General features: G+C 38.8%; 1 protein-coding gene across 1 annotated transcript in view; it reads left to right on the top strand.

The window, feature by feature from the left end:
• The first annotated feature begins 339 nt into the window (after nucleotides 1-339).
• The window catches only part of npy2rl (neuropeptide Y receptor Y2, like), a 66,565-nt gene continuing 60,315 nt past the window's right edge, over nucleotides 340-6,589 (top strand). The window contains exon 1 of the mRNA XM_035675147.1: nucleotides 340-877. The gene's annotated coding sequence lies outside the window, so the exon portion shown is untranslated. The remainder of the gene's footprint in view (nucleotides 878-6,589) is intronic.

Here is a 6,589-nt window from a genome sequence, read left to right as displayed (position 1 = left end):
CTCCCTCCCATCCTCTTTCGTCTCCTCTTTGACTTTCCTCTCTTTCTCCTTCCATTTTCTTTCTCCCTTGTTTGAAATCGTTCTCTCTATTTCCTCCCTATTTCTTTTTCTCCATCCCTTTCCTCCCAACAACCACCACGTCCTCTCTTTTTTCTCTCTTTCTTAAACCATTTCTCCTTCTCCCTATAACTCCCTCCCTCTTTCACCCATCCCTCCCCTCAGCTCGCCTCCCAACCTTCCATAAAGAGAGAAAAAACGCTCTCCCCTGATTCTCCACTCGGCTTTTACGCGCGGTGCGTAAAGCGCTTCACTCCCGTGTCCAGAGCGCACGGACGGAGGCACCAGCGGCGGAGCGACCAGAGACCGGGCAGAAGAAGAGGAGCTCACTCGCGTTTCTGTCCTCATTCCTGTGGACGGTTGGTGTTTGTTAAAGCTTCGGACATTCTCGGTTCCTCGGGGCGCTTCATGGCCGAATTCACCGGCAGGTTCCGTTAATCCAAAGTGATGTGGATGCGAGCGCCACTCTGAAGCGGAACTGTGCCGTTGGTTTTCTACAAAACGGGGAAACAAACATGAGACCTGGCATCCCGAGCAGCTTCTTCTAAACAGAGAGAGATAGATAGATAGATAGAGAGAGAGAGAGAGAGAGAGAGGGGCGCGAGGAGCGGAGGTTCTGGTGGGACGGACGCGCGAGGATCCAGAGGAGGATGTGGATTTAAACTCGCAACCGTGCAGCCACCGTCAGACAACCGCCTCGAGCTTGTATTCCACATCTTTTTAATGGCAACCGGGAGCCGCGCGAGCGTCTCCGTCCGCGGGCACGGAAGAGTGAACCGGGGTCTGTGAGCGCCGCCGGGACCCGGAGACACGCGGAGAGGTCAGTGTGTCACTCACTCACATCCACAAGCACGCACAAGCTCACACGTGCGCGGATACATGGTTAGGAGAGCGCACGGACCTGTCGCATGTGCAAGCACGGGCGCACGCCCATACCAGACTCACAGACACGGTGATGTACAGTACAGCACCGCGCGCACACACATCTGGAACAACGCACGTGCATTCAGGAAAAGATTAGCTGATTACAACTGCGTATTTACAATTTGTTTTAGTTTTTATTGTATTTAACTGTATTTTATCATTTTATGTTTTTATTCTTTTTACGTTTTAAGACTGTGGTATTCAAACTGAGGTCTGGGGACCAACGGGGGTCCTTGATAAGGTTGTAAGGGCTCCCCAGCAACAAGAGGAATATAATATTTGAACTTTTATCACATTTTTTGGCAGTTGGAACAACAGGGGAAGAGATGGGGTTGGTTTCATCCTTGATGGACTGTGAATACTAAACCTAAAAGATAAAAACAAAAAATGACTGAGAAAAAAAGTTTAGAAACCTCTGATTTAAGATAAATATATTTTGAAGACGGAGCAAAATTGCACAAAAAAACAACATAAGGACACTCAAATATGTAAATTATAGGATAAAAACATTGAAATAGGACCATAATTCTAATTATATCTAATGATCACCCCATCCCAGTTGGGTGTCAAATGCATTCATATTTAACACATTGATTTAGATTCATTTTTACACTTTCCCCTATGGGGTCTCATGGCATTTTCTCGATTTTTACATATCTTCTTAAATTCACCTTTGAAGGATCTTGCATAACATGATCTACCCAAAAAACATCTGTATAATAAGGCACTGTTTGTCCTAGAGCACTGTGTAAAGAGATAATTTGACCCTAAAACTAAAAAGTCAAACTTTTAAAATTCTACAAATCTACAGCACTGACCTCCATCCTGTATCTACAGCACCGACCTCTGTCCTGTATCTACAGCACTAAGCTCCTATGTCCAATTTTGACCAAAAAAATCCATAAAACCAATGGGATATCATTTTAAAGTCATAAAACTCAAAATATATTACTATGGAGGTACCGGATTTCCATGGATACTGTTAATATGCTGTTTAATGAGCGAGAAATGCACTCTTTATCCTCTCCGTGAGAAGGAGAAACGTGAGGACGCTGTTTAAATATATAACCAGCAAAAAAATGTTTTGTTCCCTCATCCTCAGCTTTCGAACCAAAAAGCGTCTTTACTGCAGAGAGAGAAACTTTTTTAAAGTCCAGATGTGATCAGTTTGTGCGGCTGTAATGGAGAGTAAACATCAGGCGGGAAAAACCTGAATTCAATTTCAATTTGGAGCTCTTATCTTGTAAAAGAAATATCAGAGTAGGTGTAATGAGGCGTAATGTTTCCCTGCGAGCTGACAGCTGGTGACCCACTTCTAATGATTTATCTCTCTGACCATGTTTTAATATCTTCGACCTTCAAATGCTGCACTTTGTTCCTAGAAATTGAATCTGTGACTCAGAGTGTCAGGAGGATTACTCGTTGGACGGTATTATACAGCACATCCAGGAATTCGTCATGTTATGCTTTTTGACCGGACAGCAAAGTTTTCTCAAGAGCTGCGGGCTCAGATTTGCAAGTCCTGCTGATTCAGAAATACAAAAATAGCCGTTTATATGCATTAAGTTTGGTGCAAGTCGTTGTGATGGAGCGCTCATAATGCAAACACCGACAAATACATGCAGAATATTCATGTTAGATTTACAGAAATTGTTTTTTGTTGTCACACTGATGAGAGTTCATGGATGGACGTGTGTGGCAAGGGATTTTAACTGAATATCTTCACCATTTTCTTGTTTTCCTCTTCCTCACCTGTGCTTCAATGGTTAATTAGTTCTTTGTGTGTTTAGTTTGTGTGTTTTACCTCATCTGTGTCTGTTCCCCAGTCTGTAAACATGTCACACCATAACAGTAAAAGACAGGTTAAATACACTTTCAGCAGTCAACAGTAAAACACCTTCAAATCTCATGGTAAAACCTTTATTTATACAGCATTTTCTAGGAATTTATATAGTATAAAGTTTTCTTTTATAAATATATATATATTTATTTTTTTCATATGTTATTTTTATATGGCAAAACTGTAGATTTTCATGGTAAAACATTTTATTTATGTGGTAAAATATGGAATAAATGTCACTTAAAATCAACAGTTCTAATATCGTTTTACCATAATAGTAGAAAAAGTTCTACCATATTTAGTTCTGGCAACCACAGCTGCTCGTTACAACTCACAAGTCACAACTCGGGACCCAAATGCAAACGGTACACAAAAGAACGTAGAATTGACAAAAGATACATTCAATAATTTCCTGGACAATGAAACAAAAACAATCACAGTCAAACACAAAATAGTCCGAAACGAGAGAAATCAGCTAAGCAGGAACACTTTTTGTAAAATATGGCGTCAGATACGCCGTTATAGTTCATGCACCTTTGACAAAACAACTGGAAACAAAACTTCCAGTCATCATGCACTGGTGGACCCCTTTTTTTTATCATAACTGATTATATTGTAAAGATATTTCATATTGTATTCAACAACAGTAGAGAACAGCGGTCATTAAACTTTACAACAAACCTAAACATTGAAGTCAATAACTGCAGGAAGTTTGTGTAAAACCAGAGATTTGGTGGAATTTTGAGCAGATTATTTACTGTGAATACTGATCATATATTTGAGTTTTCCTGATATTTTGTGGAACTTTTTATTCAATTCTCTGTCTGTATTATGTATTTTTTAACAATCATACAGAATAAATAGGCTTATTTTTGATTTCTTCTCATAGTTCTATTCTATTTATCAGCGAGTGAAGGCTCTATCAATATAACCTGGGGGTCGAGACCCACACTAGAAGTTACCAAAGCCCAGGGTGGGTCACAAAGCCTTCTGAATATACATAGTACACTGATATCTCAGTATTTTGTTAATTTCTATTAAAATAACAAAATGAAAACTGAATGAGACTAAATATTTGAATGAAAGTTCAAACCACCAAAGAGCTAATAGAACAAAGAGAAGAAAACACTGGAACTGTCAAAAAGAAACCTATTAAGTCTGTATGATTGTTAGAAATTCATAAAATACATAATATAGACAGAAAATTGTATAAAAAGTTCTTAAAAATATCAGGAAAACTCATCTTATCAATATTCACAGAAAATAATCTGCTCAGAATTCATAAAAAATTACTTCCTGCAGTTATTTTAAGAACTGTTTGGGTTTGTTGTTGTTCTCTACTGTTGTGTATAATATGAAATATCCATAAAATATGTCACAGAGTCAGTTAATCAACGATAGAAAAGGGGTCCTTAAGGAAAAAGGTTGGGAACCAGTGCTTGTAGACAGTTATGGAAAAACTAAATCTTATCAGATGTGGATTCCTAAGACTACATCTTACCAAATAAGGGTCCGTGGTGGCCTGATGTTTATCAATGTGGGCTCCTTGACACCAAAAAGTTTGAGAACCAATCATAGAGGATGAAAAACTTCACTTTCTTGGTGAAATAAATAACCCTATGCCTAACCCTAACCCAAAATATGAAGGTTCATTCAACATCTTCAAATAGTCTGTGACAAATCTTTTTTGAAAATTTTTCTCAGATTCCAGCTGATTGTGACTCACTGAGTGTTTCCCTTAATGTCTGAGGCAGAGAGATTTTCTCTTTCTTTCTTCTGTCTGTGAAATGCTTCTCCGATTGATCACGTTGATGCGTCAGTCTGATCGATCGGTCGGTCGCTTTCATCTGCTGAGCTCGGTCTGAGTCACCTTGACGGCTTCAGTCGTTTTGCTGTGGGAAATAATCAAGACAGACCTTATTCCTCCAGCCTGCTGATCTTTTTCAGGCTGATTTTATCTACCTGCGTCTTGAAATGACATGTTTATATAGCTGAACTAAAATGAATGTAAAGTAAGGTTTTAATTTGTTTTCATGCAATATCGACTCACAGAACTCACTTAAAGTTCAATAAAGATCAATCGACCTCATGATGGACCTCATGTATGGATGGTATCAAATTTTTCTCTTAGATTTATTCGGGGCAGATATAGAGACGTGCCTGGCCACCACGGTTTGGTGTCAAATGCATTCAAATTTTATTCAGTTCAATTCAATTTAATTTATTTGTATAGCGCCAATTCATAACAAAAGTTATCTCAGGACACCTTTCAAATAGAGCAGGTCTAGACCGAACTCCTTATAACATTATTAAGGAGACCCAACAGAACCACCATGAATTTGAAATTTAACACATTAATTTAGAGACCTTTGAACTATTTCCCCTATGGAGTCCAATGGCATATTCAATTCTCGCTTTTTACATATCTTCTGAAATTCACCTTTAAAGGAACTTTCATAACACGGCATACCCACGTGTTTTATATCAAAAACCTCAGCTATCTGTATAATAAGGCACCATTTGTCCTAGAGCAGTGTGTAAAAGAGATAATTTGACTCTAAAGCTGAAAAAGTATTTGTCTTGGGCAGTACAGAGCCTCAGTATGTCATTTTGTTTGGTTTTCTTTTGTTATTTCCGGTTTTCTTTCGTAATTTGTAATTTAATTTCCTGTCTTAGTCTGCTTTCCCTCCAGTTTTGATTATCTACCCTGCCCTGATTATCTTTACCTTCTTGTTATCCTTCCCCTCACACTATGTATTTAGTCTTTGTCTTCCATTACAATAACACTATGTTTTATTGCATTTATGAAATTGTAGAACACATGGTTATACAAAATATACAATACAGAAAATTGTTTGTATATTTTGCTCCTACCAATAAAACACAAAACAGAAAAATTGGAAAAAATAATCACTTTAGGCCTACAATAATAAAAATGTTTGACAACTAATTGTCCTATAGCTGTGTGTAAAGAGATAATTTTACCCGAAAGCTAAATTTAAGTCATATTTTCAAATTATTAAAATGTAGAGCACTGGATAAAAGTATAAAATTATGCCATTCTGTACAATTTGTTAAATTTCTGTAATATTGTGACGCTGCTACATATTGTTTGTCAGCAATGTTGCGATTAAATCAGCATATATTTCTGGCCTCCCTTTGGACCATCCCATGAAGGTTTCTCTAGATTGGGCGCTGTGTTGTTCTTGCACAAAGCAGCTACAGGAAAATTTGAAAATAATGTATGTTGGCCTCCAGTATGTTGATGAATTGGATGCTAAGAAATATGCAATTAACTAATGGAAACGCTCCAGGAAACCTACATAAGGGCAGGACAGAAAAATTGCTAGATCAATCAGAATCCAGTGGGACTGGTGGACAGATAACGCGTGCCACCGTTGTTTCTCTCAGCAGACGCTTTAAAAGCGACCAAGTCCATGCGTTACACGATTATGTAATCACAAAAGCCCGCGCTGTTCCTGCTGTGCAGAGCCTTGCCGCCAATCGTCGTTTAATGCCCCCCCACTGTGCGGGTGTCGTCGTGTGTTGTGTGTTTGTATGTGTGTGTGTAGTTGGATACCAGCACACACACATTAGCAAGGGATTCAAAAACACACACCCGGACTTAGGATGTAGAAATAACGCCACTCTCCCTTTCTCTGTGTTTTTTTTATTGTCTCACTATCTCTCTCTATGCTCTAATGAGTGTACCAGGGCTGCAGATGTCGGGCAATTAAAGTCACAGAGTACAGTCTGCTTTCTCTCTCC

Source organism: Morone saxatilis, unplaced genomic scaffold (genome assembly GCF_004916995.1).
Source record: "Morone saxatilis isolate NCDOM2014 unplaced genomic scaffold, NCSU_SB_2.0 Contig4, whole genome shotgun sequence".
Lineage (NCBI taxonomy): Eukaryota > Metazoa > Chordata > Actinopteri > Moronidae > Morone > Morone saxatilis.
This window is presented reverse-complemented; position numbering and strand designations above follow the sequence as displayed.